Genomic DNA, 19,786 nt, shown 5'->3' on the forward strand with positions numbered 1-19,786 from the left:
AAAAATGTAATCAATTATAGAGAGAGTATAGTAGGAGTAAATAAGTACACGCAGAAATCACGCCTCAGTGCTGGCCCACCCTTGCCCTGCCCATGCCACGCCCAGACCCTCTCCCTTTTCCTGAAAAATTGCATGTGCGCACAATGGAAGATATGCACATTCTCGTGGGCCTTTTAAAATCCGCATGGCACACGCACATCTCTTCCAGTTCTGGCATGCACAAGGCTTTTAAAATCGACCAGACTGAGTTTGTACCTGAGGCAAGGGAGGATAAAATGACTTGCCCAAGGTCACAATGAGTGGCAGTGGGATTTGAACCCTGTCTTCCCTGGGATCAAGTAGAGTGGCAACAGAGAGACCGATACTGTACTTTATGTATCCAAGAAATTTATTTTACATTTTGCATACTAAACGTGGTCTCAATTTCTTTAAAAAAAAAAAAAAAAGGCAGAACAATCCATCCAAATATCTCACTCACATGAACCTTAATTTGAAAATAGGTTACTTAGCATCCCAGTGAAAAACCTAATTAGCAATACTGCTCGGTTAAAACCGCATTTGAGGTACGCAGAGGCATATAAGAATGGCTTACACTGATGTAAGGTTTAGGGATATAGATTTACTTTACTGTTTCTACTAGATTGTTTATTAAGGATACGAGTTATTTAGGAAGGACAACGATAAAACATTATGTAAAGTAGAGTAAATGCTGAGTGATTGCGAGGATGGCATGGAAGCACTAAAAAAGTCAGGACGAGCAGCAAAGCAACGTAATAGGAAAGGGGGAAAACCGCCAAGATGCCCGGATTGGAAAACCAATTGTGTAATCCTTGCTTATTCACGTTATCTACCATCAGTGAAGATCACTGAACTACACATTTTTAAACTTTTCTGGTGTTGGATCCTGTAGATAGTACATGTCCTTAGTTAATAAATTAGCACAGAGGGACAGATTTAACTGCACATCTACTACATTTGCTGCATGTTACTTACGAATATTTTCTTTAATAGAATTCCAGTTTTATGAGGTCCTATGAAAATCGTTGATTAAAATCATCACTGGCAACATGATCATATGATAAACTATGAATGGAAGAGTCAAGCTGAAGGATGCCTTCCAAAGTGCAGAATGTTAAAAAAAAATTATTTCCAGGCAAAATCTTGTTGGCCACCTGCAGATGTGTATAGGTGCTCATATTAGCTATACGTTTATACGGATAGGCCCAAAGAGATTTCCAGTTTTTCATCTGTGCTGCAAGTTCCTCATCTACTGTAAACAGTAACGTGGTGGTTGCATTGACCCACTTAGATATGTATACATTTTAAATTGTTCTTTCTTTCTCCTCAAAGAAATCCAGAAAGTTCTGCCACATTACCAACACCATCGAAATAAGAAAAACCCTCACCTAGTGACCAAGAAAGTTGAGAAAAGAGGTTTTTCAAATTTCTATAAAGATACTGCAATCTAGTTTTATTAAGAAAACAAATTGAAATTATTAAATCCAAAATATGATCTATTGCTTGTAGGAGAGGTTTACACTTGAGTGCTGTACTCGGCAAATTCTTTCAACCATTTTTAATGAGCATGTCCCATTCTTTCTACAAGAATCCGTTTACGTCTGTTCCCTACTGTAATACAACTTGAACATGCTGTTCAGTTTTTCTCAAACCATCCTCAATCCACTCCAGTCTAGTTTTCACCCTCTGCCTTCCACAAAACAGTCCTTGCCAAAGTCTCCAATGTCCAGTTTCTGGCAAAAGCAGTTATAGCAAGTCTGGCAGATGGAAAAGAGTGGGTACCTATCCAACGATTCAGACTTCCCATAACAAAACCTATCTGCTACTTACCACTTACTCCTCAATAATCTGTCCTGTCTTGGCTCTCTTCTTACCTCTTCCTTCACACTCTCTCCCCCCCCCCCCCCCCCCCTCTGAAGATCCTCCTCTACTGTCATCCCACTATCAATTGGTGTGCCTCAGGGCTCAATCTTGGGCCCTCTTTTTCTCTATATACTAATTCCCTTGGTGATCTGATCTCCTCGAATGGCTTTTAATACCATCTTTAAATTGCATCTACCATTTAGATACCCAGTCTCCTAGTCTCATGGTCTTTCTGCAGTTCTTCACAATATACCACTCTTTTAATAATTGGAAACAATTCTCATCTGCAAATCTGGTCACCTCACTTGCTCCTTTTTTCAGACCATTTGTGAATGTGCTAAACCTCTGAGGGCCACTGGGACACCCCAATGACAACCCTTTTCCATTTGGAAAACTGACCATTTAGTCCTATCTTGAGTTTCCTGACTTTTATCCAGTTATCAATCCACAATAGAACACTGCTTCTGATCCCATGATCTCCCAATTTTCCGAGGAGTTTCATAAGGAACTTTATCAAATGCCTATAATCAGCCAGCTCACCTTTATCTGCATGTTTACACCTTCAACAAAATCTAATAAACTGGAAAGGCAAGACTTCCCTTTGCAAAAACCATGTTCACTCTCCCCTATTAAACCATGTCTATCTATATGGTCAGTAGTTTTGTTTTAAAGAATACCTTCTTCCATTTTCCCTGCCACCAACATCAGGCTCACTGGATCCTCTCTGGAGATCTTTTTAAAAACTGGCATCACATTGGCCACCCTCTGGTCTTTTAGTACCACAGATGTTGTAAATAACAGAAGCAGGTCTTCAGTTTAATGTTTGAGTTCCTTCAGAACTCTGAGGTGAATACCAACTGGTCCTGACATCCTCCAGTTTCACAGCTATTATGTTTAGTCACTGAAAAGTCTTCACCATCAAAAAAGGTTTCCAATGTGGGTAGACATAAAGAATTAATTTAGTTTTTATGCTATTTCCTTGTCCTCTCTAAGCACCCTTTTTACCCCACGGTTATCTAGCGACTCACCCGACTCCCTCATAGGCTTGTTTCAAATGTATTTAAAAGTTTATTACTTTTTTACGTCTATGGCAAGCTTGGTTTCAAATTCTCTTAGCCTGTTTACTTTTTTTTATATCTGACTTTCCAGTGCTTATGCTCTTTCCTGTTTTCCTCATTTGGGCCTTTCCATTTTTTTTTTTAAATAATGCCCTTTTAGCTTTAATTGCCTCTTTCATCTCATTATTAAACCAGGCCAGCAGTCATTTATTTTTCCTTCAAACATTTTTTTAATGCACAGAACATTTTGTCTGAGCCTCAAGGATAGTAATTTTTTTTTCCAAAAACTTTATTGGTACTTTATAAAGAAGGTACTCAAATATCTTAAAACAGTTAAAAATAACCACCACCAAAGCCACATCTGTGGTACCCCTGCCCTTTTTCTGTCCCCACTCCCCCATCCCTCCCCCCCCCCCCCCCAAGAACCCCAAGGTACATCCATAAAACAAAACAAGACTCTCCATGGGTTCAGCTTTCCTATCCATAAAAAAATGCCAGCATAATGCTGCAATGATCTTATAAATAATGCAGTGCTGCAGTTAAAACAACAATGCAATATTATAGTAGCACAGTAATAATAATGCAGACAAAATTTCCACCAGAACTGAGGGTGAAACAACTATATAAAGAAAAAGGGAAAAGAACCAGTTGCTACTGGAACATACCTTTACATTAAAAAAAACAAAACAAAATAAAAAAATTACATATGAACAAACACCACACTCCTGTGAGCAGACAGTAGGAAACGGCAAACTATAATTACAAAACGGAGCATGCATATGAACCATCCAAAGATACTAAACAGCTCACCCTCTGGAACCCTAGGTCTTAGAATAGAAACTATCAAGCACAAATTATATAAAAGATATACTAAAACTATAAATCAAACTTTTGGAGTGAAGTAGGCTTCCCAAATTTCAATCATGTAGGCACATTTCTTATTTGATGCTTTTTTTGCTGACAAATACTCAAACGTTAACAGTTTATGCATTCTCTGCCTCCACTTCCCAAACCGCAGATCTGCCTTCCTAATCCAGTGCGTTAGGATTATAGGTTTTGCAACCAGTGTTGCTTTAGCAAGAAATATCTGACATTTCTTTGCCAATTTAGAAGTGAAATCATCATAGATACCAAACAACCATATCCTGGACTCCAAAGGAACAATCTGGGACCTCAACTTTTGAATAAAGTTTTGCAGATTTACCCAAAATCTCTGTATGAAGGAACACTGCCTGAAACTGTGAATAAAGTTTCTTTTGCAGTGGAACATTTAATACTCGAATCTGAGGGAACTATACCCATCTTAAAGGTTCTTGATTGAGGGGCATATGTTTGGTGTAAGAATTTGAATTGCGTTTCCCTCATTGCTACATTCTCAGACATTAAGGGAAGTTTTACAAACATGAGGATGGCCGAACAATCTTATGGGGGCTAGAACAATAAGCACTGCTGACTCCAGCCTTCTCTCATTACAGTATCACTTTATTTATGTACACAAATGAAAAACAAACAAACTGCCACACTAGTCTGAGAGGTTCAGGAGCTCCCACTCCACAACAACTCACTGCGAAACTGCTTACCTTTGCAGAAAGGGTCCTGGAGCTCCTATTTCTTAGACATAGGACCCTCTTTCCCACAGCTGGACTCACAACTTATTCCCCTTGAGCTTGTCACACTCTCTGAGCTCCACCTGTCCAGCCGGGTGCCACCCATGAAGCAATCTCCCATCAGGTAATTTAAAGGGGACCAGGCACTTAGCCTGGTCTTGCACAACTCCACAAGGGAACATTAGGGGCGCTCTCTCACATAAAGCATTTACTCAGCTCTAACAAAGATAATTTTATAGTTGTGCTTGCATTCCACATATGCCAGATACTTTTATATTCATCACCAGTTTTGATACTATGTAAAGCTCTAATATACTGTACACATGAATGTCTTTTACCATCACTTGTAATAATTCATCCAGTGTACAAGTCTGGAACCCACTGTAATACCTCATGAATATAGTGCTTAATTTGTAAATAGCCATAGAAATCTCTAGGTGATAATGTTTACTGATTTTGTAGTTCTTGAAAGCTATGCATTGAATTAGTGTTTGCAATAAACAACTGAGACATCTGCATAAGACCAAGCATTTTCCATTGTGTGAATATAGGATTATTTATACCAGGGGTGAAATTGTGGGTTCCCTTGAATAGACATAAGCAGTTTCATTGGGCTTGCTAATTTTAATAATTTGCATAGGATACGCCATGCCTTTCTGCAGGAATTTACCATGATATGGTTGGAGATCCTGAGAGAACATCTTTTGAACTTGTAAAGTTTCCCAGCAAGATAGATCATTCCCAATCTTGCAGCAACCTAAGGGGGTGTGATATGATGATTCATATATCCAATCATGTATGTGCCGTAACAGGCATGCTATATTATAGACTTGCATATCTGGGCAATTTAAGCCTCCCAGCTTTTGAGTTCACGTTAATACTGATAATGAAATTCTGGCCTTCCATCCTCCCCAAAGATACTGATGCTCATAATTATCTACTTAATATCTTCTTTATGGAGCCACAGAGGCCACATCTGTAACAGATGCAACCATTTTGACAACTCCATCTTCAAAAGATGGACTCTACCAATCAAAGGTAATGGTAAACCTTTTCAGGAATGTAGGACTTGAATTAAATTCTTCTTTAGTGGCCCTACATTAGCTTTGTATATTCTACTCACTCAAGGGAGTCAGTGGTTAACCACAATATAGAATCAAATATACAAAAATGTGGAACCCAAACAAAACTTCAAAAAATTTTTAGCCTATGAAGGTGTCAGCAAGCCTTGACATTATGTGTCACTTTTCACTTAGACACTAACCGGTCTTATCGATCATTCACCTTCCTCATTTTATTTAATGCAAACAATTTTTTTCTTTTTTCTGTTTCTTTTTCTTATTCAATGGATTAAAAATGTCCTCCGTTTATATTAACCAGAATGACTCTTTCAAAAATGGTTTTGAAAGAGTCATTCTGGTTAATATAAACGGAGGACATTTTTAATCCATTGAAGAAGAAAAAGAAACAGAAAAAAGAAAAAAATTGTTTGCATTAAATAAAATGAGGAAGGTGAATGATCGATAAGACCGGTTAGTGTCTAAGTGAAAAGTGACACATAACGTCAAGGCTTGCTGACACCTTCATAGGCTAAAATTTTTTTGAAGTTTTGTTTGGGTTCCACATTTTTCTTTGTATATTCTCCCAATATTTGTTGGGATACATATGCCTAGATATCTCATTTCATTTTTCACCCAACACAAGGGAAAGGTACCCTTCTCCCACTTCCCTCAAAGTTCTCCAGTAACATCCAAAGCTTTGGACGTATCCTGATTAATTTTAAGGCCTGCAAATCTCCCTAACTCTATTTGAATCTGCAGAACTTTAATCAAAGAGTCTTTGGGATTTGTCATCCATTAAGGCTACAATTTTAAAGTCATTTTCCCCCACCAAAAAACTCTGTATTTGTTCATTGGTAACTATCTTCCTAATCAGGGAATCTATCAAGAGAATATAGAGAATAAGAGTTGGGGGGGGGGGGGGGGCAGCCAGGGTTGCCCCTTTTTATAGATATATCAGTTGATTTGAAACCATTGGCCAAAATGTTAGAGAATGGAGATTTATATAATAGTGAAATGTAGCTTAGAATTTGTCCCCTGACTCCAAATTGTTTTAAAACAGAAAACATTTAAGACCAAAAAAAACCCTGCTAAAAGCTTTTTCAGAGTCAAATCCTATATCTAGGGCCTGTTCCAGTCTGTCTACATATCCCCATTACCATGATCAGTTTTATCAAGTGAGCTCCAGCAGATCTATTTTTAAAACAAACCCAACTTGGTTATGAGAGATCATTCAGGGAGTCACGCTGCTCATACTTTCAGCAACTATATGAGCATATATTTTCAGATCACAGTTCAGCAACAAAACTGGCCTATATGATGACGCTAAATTAAGTCTTTAACCAGTTTTTCCAAAACAGCGATTATAGGCTCTATTGAAGCCCACAGGAAAAGAATTCTTTTGGATCGCCTCTGTGAAAAAAGCACTCATAAGGCCTGTGATCTGACGACATAGCATTTTATAAAAGTCAGTGCTATACCCATCCAATCATGGGGCTTTGTGTGCCTTATTCATTTTAATAACATTTACTATTTCTTGTAAACTAAAGGGCCTACTAAGAATGCAAATTGGGCCACCAACATCTGTGGTAACTCTAAGTCCTGAAAAAAGATGTTTTCCATTTTTACCCCTGATCTATCCTCCGTGTTAAGAGATTCATAGAACTCTTTCAGCACTTCACATGTCTATTTTTAGTAACTATGTGTTCCTTTTTACTTTTCAGATTTTCAATTAAAGCTTTCCCTTTCCAAGTCTTTACCAGTTGAGATAACATTTCCCCACCATGTTTCCAAACCTAAAAAAATTTATTCTCTGAACATTGTAATGATTTTTGAGTCCTTGATGGAGATAAGCATTTACAGTAAGCTATTTAAGGTGTTTCTACATTCTTCTTTGGTCTTCTTATTTGTCTGAAGCACCAATTTCTTTCACCATCTTCAATTTCTCTTCTAATTTCAATATAGTTCTTTGTAAATCTTTATTTTAAGTATGAAATAATTTCCCTCCTAAGCACCACTTTTACTGGTTTCCCAAAATAGAATCGGGGAACTTTTATGGGTAGCATTATTCCTCTCAAAGTCTTCCCACTCCTTCTGCAGAAGAGACTGAAACTCTATCACCCACCAATTAGCCCAGGAATCTCCAAAGAAGTTCCCCACCTTTCTCCTCAACCAGTCAGAGATCAACCAGATAATAGGGTGGCCTGAAATTCCGTGGGGCCAAATGTAAGCCTGCATAATTGCTTGCTTATGGGCAAAGTTTAAAATCTTTGTGATCACCATTCTGAGATGCATGTCTGTGTCTCAGCACGCCCCCCAGTGGCGTAGCGAGGGGTGGGCGGCCGCCCCGGGCGCCGGGTCTAAGGGGGCGCCAAAACGCCTGGCTCTGCCTCAGGGCCGGCGGAACCACTAGGCGAGCTAGGCCTGTGCCTAGGACGCCGAGACTTAGGGGGCGCCGCGGCAGGCAGCCAGCTCCCGACTCGCCCTGCCGCCCCGCCAGTGTCACCCTCCCGACACCCCCCTAGTGGTCCAGCGGAGGTCCCGGGAGCGATCTGCCGCTCCCGGGGCCTCCGCTGCCACTAAGCAAAATGGCGCCGGTGACCTTTAGCCCCTACCATGTGACAGGGGCTGAAGGCCACCGGCGCCATTTTGCTTAGTGGCAGCGGAGGCCCCGGGAGTGGCAGATCGCTCCCGGGCCCTCCGCTGGACCACCGGGGGGGGGGGGGGCAGGGCGAGTCGGGAGCTGGCTGCCTGCCGCGGTGCCCCCTAAGTCCCGGTGCCTGATCTCCGGCTGCACCGATCTTCCTTTCTTCGGCCACGTGATCAGCTAGACTGGCTGCGCCGATCTTCTGTGTGTAAGTGTATGTGAGAAAGGAATCTGCCAGTTTAAAAAAACGAAGTGTGATAATACATATACCTCAACTTTTGTGCTGATTTTGTTGAAAAGTTGGATGAAAGATGAAATTACTAAATTTTAAGAGGAGAACTGCTGGAGAGGGTAAGTAAAGGTGGCTTTTTAAGTTCATTTTTCTTGATTGACTACCATTTTAATTATTGGGTAGTATGTGATGTGTCTGCTGTTTGAAATATTTTATTGGTGTTTGGTAAATGTTTCAAAATTTGCATTAATCTTTAATTATTGGATATTCTATTCCTCAGCTGTTTTGAAATTATCTTATTTGCACGCGCGCTCATAAAAATGAGTGCAGAAAAATAGCACCGATTTCAATGCAAATCATTGATGGAGGGAGGGGGCGCCAAATTGTCTAGCTACGCCACTGATGCCCCCAGTCTATGCGCTTGCTCAATTATGAAGTTCCCTTTCAGCTCTGGAAGGCCCACTACTTTTGAAAACCAAGTTGTCAACACTTTGCCCAACTTTCTTTCCTCTACTGATTCGGGGAACCCAAGAAAGTGCAGGTTTGATCTCCTGGCTCTATCTTATCTGCATACTCTGTCAAACACTTCTTCAGGGATGCAATCTTAGACAAGTTACAGCATCACCTTCTAGCACAGATATGCAGCTTTCAACTTGCTCTATCCTTGGACTAAACTCAAATGCCAATTTTAAATCCGAAATTTGCTCAGAGATGCCACATAATTTTTCATCTAGTGCCACCAACATGAGAGCCTTAATTTCATCCACAATCGGGTTTGTTTGCGGTCTATCTCCTGTGTGTTCCATTGCAGCCGCCATTTTGATTTCTGTCCCCTGAGTTTTATCTTTATCCTCCTCCCTACCTTAGCAAGCATAGCAGGTGGGGATTTCTACATGAATGGACTATTGACATAAGGCGAATGTAGAAAAGCTGATTTTTTAATGTTTGTGTCTACGTAAAAGGCCAGATTGCAGATGATTGTGGGAGCGCAGTACCTGGAGCCGAGAAAAACATCTTCCCTGGCTCACCACATCATATGATCCCCCAGGATGGTAAGTTTAAATTGTCTACACCTTCTGCAAGTTTTTAACCTTGTGAATTGCTCCCTTTTAGTTTTTTCCTAACAAAATTTCCTCATTTTATAACAACCATTTCATAGTTAAATGATATTAAAGTACTTTTGCTTAATATTTACCTGCCAGTGATTATGTCAAATTTTATTACGTTATGATCATTGTTGCCTAGCATATCTATCACCTTTATATCTTGCACTAGGTCCTGCATTTCACTGAGAATTCGATCTAATCTTGTCCCACTTCTCATCAGTTCCATGACCAACTGCTGCATGATGTCATCTCAGAACTTTATCTCCCTAGCATATCCTGATGTAACATTTAACCAATCAATATTCAGATAACTGAAGTCTTCCTTTATTATTGTTTGCCCATTTTACTAGCTGGTCTAATCTGTTGGCCTTGTACAGTCTGTTTCCTCATTCTGACCAAGTGGGCAATAATATCCCCTTTGCTATTATACTCTTCTCTTTTACCCTTGGAATTTCTATCATAAGGATTCAAGGATGCAAAATTTATCCTGCTTGACTATTCCATTACTTTGACTCCATATCTATTTCCACACAGTTCAAGGTCCTCTTACTCATCTACAAGAGGCCTCCCCTCTGCAGCTCCTCATTACTTCTCTTATTTCTCCCTACATCGTTAAACCCCGCCTTATGAACTCCATTCCTCACGTAAGTCTCTTAGGCCTGGATTTTCTAAGTTCACAGAACTTAGAAAATCCAGCGGTAACGGGGGGGGCAATAGCCCAATAGCGCCACCGTGAAAGGTGGTGCTATTGGGCGCGATACTGGTGGCAAGAGTCTTACCTTTCGCCGTCAGCAAAGTTGTCGCAGAGTCCGGCCTGAGGCCGCCCCGACTCCTCCCATTCCGGTGCGGACTCTGCCCCGATTTAGATATTGCATGCAATATTGTTGGAAAATTACCCCCTTAGTTGTGCCCTCCTTCACTATTGATAACTCATATCTCCTGGCTGTACCCTACGCTTGGAATAGACGTCCTGAGTTGATGAATCATGCGCCTGGCCTTATTCGGATCCAGTCTAAAAGCCCACCTTTTTTTTTTAAGGTGGCTTTTAAATCTTTATCCCCCCTCCCCCTGATTACCCCACTTATAGCCTTATTGATTTTAACTATTTTCTTAAATTAATTCCTAAAATTTTTTGCCCTGTATGTTTGTCTGGATTAAATTGTGAACTATAAGTAGAATCTATAATTTTTATTCAGTGCTGCATACGTTGAGTGGAAACTATAGAATTAAGAGCAGCAGTAGCTCTGGCAGATCTACAAGGAGCTTAATTTTCAGTTATTTTATTGTTTGTGGGAATTTCCACTGATTTTTCTCCTGTTTGTTAGAACGGTCATTTTTCCACAGCTGTGTATTTTGTTATCACATTGAAATTCCCAGGGAAAATAAAATAAAAACAAAAACTGAAAACAAAGGTCCCTCTGGATCCACAAGGCCTATCCGGAAACCAATCAAACCTAGTCACTCCTACCCTAGTTCCTCTCTTACAGCCCCCAGCCTTAATCCCTCACACCCTGCCAGCCCTTTAAGGCACCTCCTTATCGCCTCTCCTTTGCCCGCCCTCGTTCTACTATTTTACAAAATTGCTCATTGTATCCGATGTAATTAATCTATTGCTAGTTGTAACTGCTGTAAATAGTCCCTTCTGTAAATAAGTTCCTCCTATTTCTTATTTTTGACAGTTGTTCCTTACTCTCTTTCACGCTACCTATCTTTCTCTCTCTTCTCCTGTCTCCCTTACCCCCCTCCTTTTTTCTGGCCTGCTCCCATCCCCTGCCCCCTGTTCATTGTAATTTCCTCCTTTAATTGAGTTACTTGTAAACCGGCGTGATGTGCCATACGAACGTCGGTATATTAAAAGTTGTTAAATAAATAAATAAATAAATAAATAAATAAGTCTGGCCAGAAGGTTTTCCCAACAATTATCATACCTACATAAGCAATGCCATGCTGGGTCAGACGAAGGGTCCATTGAGCTCTCCACCATGGCCAGTCTGGGTCACTCAAAGGCACATGGCAAGTCCCAATATGAAAGTGTTTCATGTTGCTTTCCCCAGCAATTAAGAGAGAAAAAAAACAAAGTCTATCTGGATAATTATTTGTGGACCTGTTCTCCAGATTCTTACCAAACACTGTTTTAAAACACAGTTATTCTATTACTCTTAGTTGCCACATTGTCTAGTAACAAGTTTCACAGCTTAATTGTGTATTGACTAAAAAGAAAATAATTTAAAATTTGGTTTGAATCTGCTGTTTAGTTTCAGGGATTGTGCCCTAGACCTAGAAACTGCCTCTGACTGCTACAAGGAAGGGTTATTTTAGATTTCCTAAAGACCAAATGTGTCATGTTATTCCATCTCAGTAATGTTGCCTGAATGTGGACGTGAATTACAGATTACATTACAGTAATAGTGTAAAGAGATGTAATGTGGTCTAGAGGAAGAGGCAAATGCTTATTAAAAATAAATTAATATCTTCAGGTGCCATTCTCTTGCATTGAGCCAATATCAAACAGTGGGAAAACTGCAAGGCCAAATCCCAATGATTTGCTGCAAACAAACTCACATGAAACAGCTAGACTCAAGCTAGAATGATTTGGATTCAACTTTGAACAAAAGAGCCATGACTTATGGTAAGTCTCCAAAAGTAAGCGGTCCAAATGATTAAGTGCCTCAAGCATGCACTGAATGCATCCCCAGGAGCTCTGTAATTGTTGGTATGCACAAGCATTATTAGGTCTCATTCCTGAGGACATTTTCCATAAGTTATGCTTTAATTTTCACAGAACAGCTCGAGATTAGAATTCCTGACCACAATTTGTAAAGTACATTGCGGCCTGAAGTGCCTCATAGAGCTGCTGCTTAGCAGCATGGGCCGAGCAGAGGAAGAGAGGCTAGAAAAGGATGAATAAAATATAATATTTTGTTTTGATTTCAATACATTTCATTCTGTTTTTCATTTCTGCAAGGTGATAGTCCCTCAGTGTTCTCATTTTTTGAAAGATTGCATCTGTACAACTATTTTTTATGCAACTTTTTATAAGCCAAGTTCAGATTTGTATACAACGAGCCAGTATAATGCAAATATCAGGATGACTTGTGCAGACTATGTTTTGCTATAGACAGGGGCTTCACAACCACTGCATGTGCATACAGCAAAACAGAGGGAACAGTGCTCTCCCGAGTGCTCCATCAGAAAATAAAATGTTAACACAATGAGGCTCAGTCAGTGACTCAAGAGTCTCGAGGCATGGGAATTCAGAATAAATAGTGCAGGCTGCATATTCAGCTTCAGAGGGAAAAAACAAAACCATCTCCACCCTTGTTCTTTATTACAAATGCCAGAGAATAAGATCTTAAAAATGGGTACATAACTCTCAACTCTATAGACTAAGTTGCAGAAAAAAATGTGTAAAGACAAAAGTAAAGTTATCACTCAGTAGACATGAGTTATCAAATATTTACAGAAGGGCATGCATTGCCTTCAAATCCTCCACCAAGCCCCCAGCTAGAACATGGCCACATGGTTGTCCTTCTGAATTAATATTCTTTCCCTAAAGAAGAGGGCCCGACCTTTGAGCATAGCAGATGGCTTGCAACTCTAGATGATTGATCTGTAGAAGATTCTGCTGGGGACCACAATCCTTGGTTCCATGCTGCACCAGAGTGTACCCCACCCACTTGGGAGTGGCACTGAGCGACAGCAATTTGATGCAGTGGTACACACAGCAAGACCCACCTTCAGAACTGCTGAATTCTCCAGCTCAGGAGGGATGCTTTCATCTTGGCCATTAATGAGAGTTGGTGGGAAAAAGGTTGAAAGAGTTGATTTCATTGGCTTTGGAGACCCCACTGAAGGTCCTATATGTGCAGAGTCAGACAAACTACAGCAGCCATGAATATGAGAAGGACCAGAACTGACCTCACTGATGCTAACGGAGGGACCTTACCAGGGCCATCAGCAACGCAGTTCTTTCAATGGGGTGAAATGTTTTTTTCCTGAAGAAAGCCTATTCAGTGCCTATGAATTACATTTTGAGCTAGTACCACATTTGACTTGCCAAAGTTGACCACGAAACGCAGGAACTGGAAGAGCCAAAATAGTCTGAGGGACTTCACAATTCTGGATTAGGATAGACCCAATCACCAGCCAATCATCCAGCGATGGAAACATGTAGATTCCCTGCTGAGAAAGCTGGGTAGCCACTACTGCAAGGCATTTTCTGAACACTCTTGGGGCTACAGAGGCCAAGGAGGAGCACCTTGCATTGGCAGTGTGTGCCTTTCTCCACAAACCTAAGGAACTTCCGATGGGCGGGATGAATGGGGATATAAGCATCAGCATTTTTAGATGCAAAGTACACATTCAAGTCTTTGGTTGAATGAAAGGAAGAACCTGGAAGGAGTTCATCTTGAACCTCACCCACACCAACAAATTGTTTGGTCTATTAGTTGTTATGGTCCGGCAGGCTGGAGGCCAGGAGTATCCCTGCAAAAGCAGTATAGAATCGCAGGGCAGGAATGGAGCTGGTCTTCTGCCTAACCAGCCCCCTCACCCTCAGGTTGAGCTTTTGGGTTCTAGGGGGCTGGAAGGCTTGTTTCCTGCAGAACATTATGGCTGAAGCAGGCACGGACTGGGAGCTGTGCACAGGCTAGGAGCTGGGTCCAGGTACTGGTAGTAAGGCTAGTATTGAGGACAGCAGATGCTAAATACAGGCAGGGCTGAACCAAGCACAAGACAAGGACAGAACTAGGACATGCAACAGTAAACAAAAGAGCCCAATAGGGCATAAGACAGGGCTAAGTAACCCTAGAAAGAACAAAAGCCACTGAGCAATGCAGGAGGCCCACCTAGGCTACAAGGCAAAGCTGGCCAGGTCAGAGACTCTAGGTGACAATGAAGAGGCACCAAGGGACTGGACAGGCAGTGTTAAGTAGGGCTAGGACTGAAGCATCAGGTGACCATAGAGGAGGTAAACTGTGCAGCTAGGAGCAGGGCTTGCTGAGTACCCCTAGTGGAGGGGAGGCTGTGCAGCAGGCAGAACCATACCATTAATTCAGTATAGGACTTATTCACTCTGACTTCTTGGGTATTAAGAAATACCTGGAACAGAATCCCAGGCCACAGTCCTTGGGTTGGAGGGGGGAGGGGTCAGGTTCTATCACCTTCTGCTAAAAGAAGAAACTCCATTTTCAGTTGCAGCAGTTGGGTGGATTGAAGACGTGGCGGAGCTGAAGACCACTAGGTCAGATGAGGGCAAGACAAGCATAAGGAACAGCCATACTCTACAAATTGTCAGCACCCACCAGTCCTTAGAGATTCCAGGAGACAAGACTGAACCCTTTCCCCATGGAGGGTGGCAGGGAGGTGGGTCTTAAAGCAGTCAAAAACTGGTTCAGGCATTGGCTGCATCTGCTGCTGCTAAACAATGGGAGGAGCCTGAAGACCTTGAAAAGGCAGCACATCTCCAGAAGAATGGATGCTTATAGGAAAAATACTGGCATCTGGTTACAGTCTGCTACGCCCCTACCACGGCAGATAGCGACCGCAAAGTGGATTGATGTTCTTTAAATCAGAGCCATGATAGCCTGAAACTTGTCACCAAGCTGGCCCTTGTATAGGGTACATCTGCAACATGTTCATGTACATCCTCTGAGGTCACTTGATTGGAACCAAGCAAGCAATTGGGCTCCTACACAAGCAAACTAAAGCTTGTCCGCAATATCAAAAGCTTCTCATATTCCTCCTTGTCCTCAGTGGTGTGGCAGAAGTGCGTCTGCTTCGGGTCTGTTGAATGTGTCAGAGGCTTTAGCAGACATTTGTGTAGGTACTGCACCTGTAGAGCTGGCGAGACGCTATTCGGGCCTAACACTCCTAGAAGACCTCCCCCACCCCCACCCGAGTTTATACCTGAACCTATTTTTAAGTTCATCTATCTTTCCTTCCTTATTTGCGACAGTGGTTTTCTATCACAGCAATCCTCTTCAGGCCTGGTTTTCATCTTCCACTGCCAAGACCCTCATTTCCACCTCTTTGGGGTTTCTGATTTCACTCATTAACAGTTTTACTTCCCCGCTGTAATGATTTTCTCAAACTTACTGTCCATGGGTACCAAAACCGCTTTAGTGATATTTGCAACCACTTGTCTTCCATAGCAGAGCCCACTGTTTCCTCCTTTCCATCAGCCAATTTGGGATCCAGTGTTCAGTGTTTCTGGGGGGGTTTTTTGTTTTAAATTCTGGACATTCCTTGATCTTCAACTACAAATTTATCCATAAACTAGGAACATGGTAGGATCAAAACAAGTCTGAAAAATGAAATTAAATACTAAAAAACAGACTTAAGAAGGTGACACCTGGAGCTGAAACAGCTTGTGCAACATTTTGCTCGCATCCCCATCATGTGATCTCACCAATTCATTTAACCCTGGAAGACTAAGGCAATGCTATACATGAAGATCGAGATGCTGCTATTGCCTTCTGTACACCAATGCATTTCAACAAATGGCAGCAAGCACTTTAAAAATAAATTATTTTTTGTTTTAATTTTTTTAAGTACTGCAGTAAAACAATACTTACGCCATTAACTACTTTAAAAGTTTATAACCTAAGGATAAACATATTTAATTGAAGTTTTTATAAAGTGGAAATACCAGACAGTAAGCCATAATTTTAGAAAGAAGCTAGAATTGACATGCAAGCAAATGGACAATCCACTGCTTGGATGTTTCACCACCGACATGTGTAATTATAAATTTGACCACATGCACACAACTATTATATTATAAAACAATTACTAACATTCATTCAGTTTACAAAACATCAATTACTAAAATATTCTCAAGCCCTCACCTGCTGAATTTTAACTCGCTAAATGCTCCATAGGAACCTGCTATTGCAATGTAGCACTGCTGTGGACACAGGGCCATTGAAGCCGTGCTGCAATTTTACAAGGGCTCTATAGTATCATGCTACAGCAATGTAGGGCCACTGAAGGACACAGGGCCATCGAAGCCTTTCCCCTCAAACTACCCTGCATTCAGTCCTGACAAAGTTCTCAGCAGTGCACTGAAGTCCTCCATAAAAGTGTCACTCCTTACACATGCCAACACAATTTTGGGTGATCTGCAGGGCAATCCCGGCCATCGTTGTCACCCACCAATGCAACGTAGGAGCAGGAATACCATGCTACTTGGTATTCTCTACCCAGCCAGCTTTCAAGAATTGCACACGCCGTGAACTCCGGCTCGTGGCCATCTCCTGCCACAAGCCCACAGTGAAACCTCACTTGCCGTGGACACCCCACCAACCCAGCTGTGGCCATATCTTACAACCACTAATATTACCTAGTGCTAAACAACTCTCAATGCTCTTGTTCAATATCTTAAACGGCATACATACTGCTCCAGAAATGGTACCAGCTCTCCAAAATCCACAGGAGGATACTGCATATTGTCACCAACCTCTGATTGCCTCCATTCTGGAATAAGCTGAATATATCGAAACCTCTATCCTGAAACCTATGGGGTTTATTATGCTGGATACACTGTATGCAGTAACAATCGAATGGGAATACTAAGTTAATTTCTAAAGCACAGATGAATAGCGCTACATTGTCTAGTGTTTGGTCTGGAGACCTTGCCGTAAGAGGTGTAAACATGTGTGATGCAAAACTAGAAGTCCAATAAAGAAAATCAATGAGTACCTAATCTAAGTGGTATCCCCACCACATGCATGAGTACATGGTTGCTAGAGCTGTAGGATACCGTAAGCACAAATCAAAATCAATGTTTTGCTTTGCCACTCAGCCTATGGCCATGCTGAACTGCGGTATGCCTTAATGGAATATTGTGTTCCTGATTTGCATCACTTTTATTTACATAAGTGAGCAATGAGATTCATCAACTAATAAATAATAAGTTGACTAACAAGGAGTCCACAAAGCACCTTGCTCAATCATAACTGGATAGCACATAAGAACATAAGAAATTGCCATGCTGGGTCAGACCAAGGGTCCATCAAGCCCAGCATCCTGTTTCCAACAGATGCCAAACCAGGCCACAAGAACCTGGCAATTACTCAAACACTAAGAAGATCCCATGCCACTGATGCAATTAATATTAGTGGCTATTCCCTAAGTAAATTTGATTAATAGCCGTTAATGGACTTCTCCTCCAAGAACTTATCCAAACCTTTTTTGAACCTAGCTACACTAACTGCACTAACCACATCCTCTGGCAACAAATTCCAGAGCTTTATTGTGCGTTGAGTGAAAAAGAATTTTCTCCGATTAGTCTTAAATGTGCTACTTGCTAACTTCATGGAATGCCCCATGGAATGCCCCCTAGTCCTTCTATTATTTGAAAGTGTAAATAACCAATTCACATCTACTCGTTCAAGACCTCTCATGATCTTAAATATCTCTATCATATCTCCCCTCAGCCATCTCTTCTCCAAGCAAGCTGAACAGCCCTAACCTCTTCAGCCTTTCCTCATAGGGGAGCTGTTCCATCCCCGTTATTTTGGTTGCACTTCTCTGTACCTTCTCCATCACAACTATATCTTTAAGATGCGGCGACCAGAATTGTAGCCAGACAGTATTCCAGGTGTGGTCTCACCATGGAGCGATAGAGGCATTATGACATTTTCCGTTTTATTAACCATTCCCATGGCACACATCACAAGGTGCTCAAAGGGGCTGAACTGTAAGTAGCACAAGTTCTGAGATGAGGAAGTATCACCAATGAGGGATGCAGGAATGGATCTCCCATAACGAAAAGCACTGGGTCCCTACTCTATGTGGGAGCACACATACCTCGTCGAGTGTGGGGTTACCCAAACTGCAGACCAGTTTGATATCCCTGTCACAGTGTCTGAACTGTAGGGTGCCAAGTCTGAGGTATTTTGACACAGGCTCCTGAAATTGCCCTGTGCAGTTGGGTAGGGAATAGGAACTTTGTTGCAGGGGACCCACATAAGAACAGAATTTGTCCTACGTGGATTGCTCAAGGTATGTCAAGCCCCAGTATTCTGCTTTAAATAGTGGCTAACTAGCTCACCAATACCTGACAGGATTCTGTAGGAGATTGACAGATTCCAATGGATTCCGAAAGTCCACCTTATTAATGGTCCATGCCCATTCAAACCTTCCCTAAGTGCAGCTACCATAACAGCAAGCCGCCAGCTGCCAAACAACACCTCTGCCACGATCTATGGCGAGTGGCAAAGCAGGAGAGCACACAAAGAAATAAAATCTGTCTGCCAGACCTTAGGCACTGACCGGCGGCAAGGAAGTGTGAGATGGCAAGGCTAAATCACTTGATATGGGAGAACAGCTCTGCCAAATTGCATAGCGCTGGGTCTGGAGACTGCCCAGGTGCAATAAATAACTTACGGACCACAGCTGACCACCAATTTCATGTCAATGCAAATGCAGGACCCAAAACGTGCGAGCTGACTGAAGGCTAAAAGACATACGTGCTACTGGCAAGAGTGAAACACATCAAGTGACAGGTGCCTGGATGTCCAATGACCTGATGGAGAAAGAAAAGATGACAAACATCAGATACTAACGTGCCAGTGCTGGAAATGTAGCCCCTGGAGCAAGCCTAACACTTGTTAGCTGCCATGTGAAAGTAAGAAAAATGGGTTTGCAGACCTCTGCTGCATACCAGAGCAGTCTAATGCAGAGGAGTGAGGAGGATTTGAGTACCAAGCCTGCAGGTAAAAACTGACCACTATAACTTAAATACCAGAGCTTCAGAAAGAAAGAAAGAAACTTCAAACTGCCTGAATCATCTGCTGATAAGCTGGCTAAGGTTGCGTATAACAGACATAAAAAAAATGCCTGGCTGCAATGCTGGTAGTCTGAAATTACAACTTCATACCAAATAAGGTTACATATACCAATGCCAGAGGAGGTGGGGGAGTCCCAGCAGTGCAGGCAGCTGGTTCAGTTAGTTACCTTGGCTACTGCATCTAGCTGCTAGCGCTCAAACTCAGTGAGAGAGTCATGTCCTGGTCTCATTGCACCCCATCTCTGTCTCAGCCTGGGTATTGGGCAGAAAAGATAAGGAGGTTCCATATATATGAAAGTGCAGTTTCTGAGGCCGTACCCCATTCCAAATCTTGTCTCACTAGGGAATTAATAAAGTGGGTATATCTAATACTTTGCATTTGGCCTATGCCGTTCCACTTGTGC

At 41.7% G+C, this 19,786-nt stretch overlaps 1 protein-coding gene across 10 annotated transcripts in view; it reads right to left on the minus strand.

The window, feature by feature from the left end:
• The window catches only part of PIR (pirin), a 130,193-nt gene that overhangs the window by 48,550 nt on the left and 61,857 nt on the right, over nucleotides 1–19,786 (minus strand). The window lies entirely within an intron of this gene.

Source organism: Rhinatrema bivittatum, chromosome 5 (assembly GCF_901001135.1).
Source record: "Rhinatrema bivittatum chromosome 5, aRhiBiv1.1, whole genome shotgun sequence".
In the NCBI taxonomy this organism is placed as follows: Eukaryota; Metazoa; Chordata; class Amphibia; order Gymnophiona; family Rhinatrematidae; genus Rhinatrema; species Rhinatrema bivittatum.